The 4,307-nt window shown below is 44.4% G+C and overlaps 1 long non-coding RNA gene across 1 annotated transcript; it reads right to left on the bottom strand.

Moving 5' to 3' along the window:
- Window positions 1-2,672: 2,672 nt before the first annotated feature.
- Window positions 2,673-3,074, bottom strand: LOC114466489 (uncharacterized). Its single transcript, XR_003674446.1, has 3 exons — window positions 2,961-3,074; window positions 2,803-2,884; window positions 2,673-2,728 (listed from the first exon to the last, which is right to left on the bottom strand). It is a non-coding gene; the product is annotated as an uncharacterized LOC114466489 (long non-coding RNA).
- Between the last annotated feature and the right edge of the window lie 1,233 nt (window positions 3,075-4,307).

The following is a 4,307-nucleotide window of genomic DNA, read 5'->3' as shown; positions in this document are numbered from 1 at the left end:
GACACCCAAACCTCCTCCAAGCTCCAAATCTCCTCTTTGTCAGATATTGTAAGTTATCTGGATCAGTGATCCTGGTACCAGGATTATTCACACAATAATGGCTTGGAACAAATCTATATCCCACTAACTATCATACAGTAGGTCACAATCAGTGCTTTAAATTAACTTTTTAGATCACCAGCCAGCATGGCTAGTAGATTCTTAAAGTTATAAACCAACCAGATTTTCCACCAGCCAAATTTTTTTCTAGAAAAAATAAACTACATTATGAGCCACAGAATAGATTTAAGCCGTCAAGTTTTTTAAAAATAGTTTTTAATTTAGTTTATTGCAAAAATACATCAAAATAGTAAAAAGATATACATTTATTTTAAAAACAATGCTGTAACAAAGCCTAAAAGGTGCAATATGGAACTTTGGGTGTGTCACGGTAAATTTGCGGTTGACCTCATTTGGAGACATGATTTATTGCTCTGGTTGAATGATGGAGTCCAGTCGAAGCGTGATGATATTTTAAAAAAAGATTTATTATAAATCTAAATAAAAAAGGAGTACAAAATAAGCTTCCATCCTGTAAGAATGAAAGACAGCCCCCAACAAGGATTGTCAAAAGGCTCCTCGCAGAGCAAAAAGCAAGACCCACTAACTAATAGTTTCACAGCTTAAGCTTTTATACAGATAACAGAAAAAGTTCCACCCTGAGGTGAGGAGGAGGGGGTCAGATGCCCAACAGTGGAAATGTTTGAGGATGATGAAGACGTGTATATTATGAGGATAATTGGGCGCCACTCTTATCTATCCTTGATAGTGTGTGTGTTTGTGTATATCTGCATGTTTTGCCTTCCAGGCTGTTTCTTTTTTTTCTCCCCCTGCTGTTTAGTGTTGGTGTTTTTTGCATCACTTCCTTTAAGAACAGGAAGAAGGAAGTATTAGTGAGCACATGGCCCAGTAGAAGGCTAGATTTGTGGTAGGAGCTGAAGTCTCTCTCTGCTACCATTGGTTGTTTCTCCGAAAGATGCATTGCCTGTAAGTTCTTCTTTTGTTTATTCAGTTGTTTAATATATTGACATGTATATTGTTGTTGTCATAGGAAAAGTAATGTTTATTTTGGATGTTAATTGTTTGTATTTAACATAGATTAAAGTCTTTCATTTAAACAATGAGTACACATCTTTAAGCGTGAAGTAGTTGCTTGTTTATTATTTGATGATTGAAACTTGTCTTTGTAAAAAGGAGGTTTTGTTAATTGCAATGTATGTGTCTATATTTTCAGTTTCACTCCTGATTCTTAACTTCATGCACATAGAGTCTGCAATAAACTAAGGAGCTTGAACGCTACATCCTGACTCCCGTGTTGTTTTGTACGGAGTTTGGCTGGCTGTCTAGTTGAAGTTTCAACACATCAGCGAGGACAGTACAGTGAAAAGGCAGAGACTATCTGGAGTTTCAACAGCTGCTGCAACAGATACATATCTCACATCCAAAACATGGATCTAAAACAAAATGACAGTGTTTCAGTATCCAGCACTAGGAGTAGCTGCACCACAGCTTCATCTGCCAGTGCTGCAACAAGAGCACGTGCAAAGGCTGAAGCAGCAAAGGCACGTGTCTCATTTGCCGAAAAGGAAGCACAACTGAAAATGGAAAAGGCTCAAATGGAAGCAGAACTGCAACTTGGAAAAGCTAATGTGGCAGAATGGAAAGTTGTGACAACGCCACCAGGGGAATTTCGCCCCTGGAGATAGCTAAAACCAACTAAGGTTAAGGTCCCACAGGTCGGCTTACAAATCAGGGCTGGAGGCGTGATTTCTCGTACAACAAAATGCCTTTTATTATAACCAAATGAAACAAAAAGACAATCAATATTTAAACCAAACTAAAGGTGTCGCTATTGCTGGGGAATAACCAGAGGCAGAGGTGGCGGTACAGGGAGCAGGGAGGTGGACTTACCGCGGCAGCCAGGGGGGGAACAAGGGCACAACCTAAAACACCACGTGACACACCAAACCAAGGACACCACACGAGGTTGGAAACACCACCACCAGGGGATCTGGCTGCCACGCACCAGAGGCCCGCAGCTCCTGGCAGACCAAAGAAAAAAAACAATTAATACACCCAGCAATAGGACGTCAAAATTAACATGAGAAAGAAATAAAAATACAGAAACCAATGTATATCACAAAATAAAGACAACTCAAGAAACCAATAACTCTATTGGCAGGACAGACAAAACACTAAAATATAAACATACAATGCAGACACAGACAATGACAAAATAACACTTAGCCTGTTGCCCCCTGGAGGGATGGGCCAATCGGGCAGGTGCGGAGGGCTGATCCCTGAACAGACTATAGTGGAAACAGAGGATAAAATACCCACACACACACAACAATAATATTAAAAACGGAGCCAATGTGGATTAAAACCACCAAAAGACAGTTGCATTAAACACCAGCCAATCTCATAATGCTAATATAAATGAATCCTGGAGATGAAGAGATTCAACTCCGGCCGTACGACACAGCACAGCAAAACAGCAGGTCTGAGGGGGAGTGGCAGCCGGTTTTAAGGGGCTGCACACAGCGGCTTTGAGCCTAAAACAAAACATTTAAACTTCAGAACCAAGTCTAGCCATGATGTTATTTAATGAGTTCCACACTTACAGATGGTAAGCTGGAGTGGGAGGAGTCGGGAGCCGCGATAATAGCGGCTCACGCTGCACAGAGAGCTAGACAAAAATAAAGCCCATGTTGGTGCTAAACTTATAACACGGAGCAGCCACAGGAGAACGAGCAAGCCTACCTCGGAGACGGTGGTAGATTCGTGCCGAGCCAGACAGAAGCAGCGTGTCCGCCAGACCATCCGCTTTCCAATGCGCTCCGTGCTGCAGACACACCACATGAACTGAGTGTCCGTGCGTGCCAGTGATCGGAAGAGGAAGCAGAACAAACCATGCTCACCTCTGGAGCGGTGTCAAACTCCCAATAGATGCCGGAGAAACTTGCTTAAAGCAGATCACTGCAGCCTTACGTCGCCAAGCCACTCCGCTACATCTACCAAGCATGAAGTCATCAGCAGAGGTGTGTGCAGAGCCATAAGTACGCAGCGCTGTCAGGGGCACCGCCCACTAATCAGCGCGCCAGCTGTGGAGGCAGCACACTCCATCCTGCTACACTAAGTTGGAGGCAGAACTAGGAACACTTGCTCTACAGCGAGAGGCAGCTGCAGCTGTAGCACAAGCTGAGACTTTAGAGGCAGCTGAAATGGAGAAAGTGATTGTAATCGACAATGCCAAAGAACCGCTGTCGGAAAGGGGGCGTGCAGACCGCACAAGTGAATACGTGGAAGCACAGATTAAATTCCGCTCGTCACGCAGCTGCTCACCCATTACTCCAACCTCTACTGTTCAACATGTTAAAGGAGAAAGCCTCATTACATGGGGAACTCCTGTAGGAAAATACGCACGCTTCCAAAATAGTGGAAACGGTAAGCTGCCTGCTGCACACAATCCATCTGCATCACTCCCCAGGACTGAGGCCCCTTCGAGGGATACAGCGCAGTGGATGGATTCCAAGATGCCACACCATTCTATGAACCCTGCAGCCAAGCCATACGTTCCTCAGCCAGTTCCAACTTTCATTGGACCTGCACCTGTAACAGACGACTTGGCGCGTTACCTCGCTCGTCGTGACTTGATAAGCACAAGTCTCTTCCACTTTGATGATAGACCTGAAAGCTACAGAGCATGGCAGTCTTCATTTAATAATGCAGTCAGAGGTCTGGGCCTCACGGCAAGTGAGGAATTAGATCTGCTAACAAAGTGGCTTGGCAGAGAATCTACAGAGCACGTCAAAAGGATACGCTCTGTACACATCAGCGACCCCGAGGCAGCTTTAAGGAAAGCTTGGAGACGGCTACAGGACTGTTATGCTTCACCAGAAATTATAGAGAGTGACCTGTTTAAAAAGTTGGACAATTTCCCTCGAATATCTGCTAAAGACTACACCAAGTTAAGGGAGCTGGGAGACCTCCTTACAGAGCTTCAGTGTGCTAAGGAGGAGGGCTACTTACCGGGTCTGACGTACCTGGATACAGCTCGCGGCATTAGCCCCATCATTAACAAACTCCCTTATGCACAATGTCAATTCCCAATGCACAAAGGTTTGCGGTGTCGGCCAAGCAGCAAAGTCCTGTTCAAAGATTTGTCTGGTCAGAGTATACCCCGAAGGTCAACGTGACAAAGCCATCAATATGTACGTCATACTGGACGACCAAAGCAATCGGTCATTGGCAAGGTCAGACTTCTT

This window comes from Gouania willdenowi, chromosome 7 (assembly GCF_900634775.1).
Source record: "Gouania willdenowi chromosome 7, fGouWil2.1, whole genome shotgun sequence".
NCBI classification, from domain to species: Eukaryota; Metazoa; Chordata; class Actinopteri; order Blenniiformes; family Gobiesocidae; genus Gouania; species Gouania willdenowi.
This window is presented reverse-complemented; position numbering and strand designations above follow the sequence as displayed.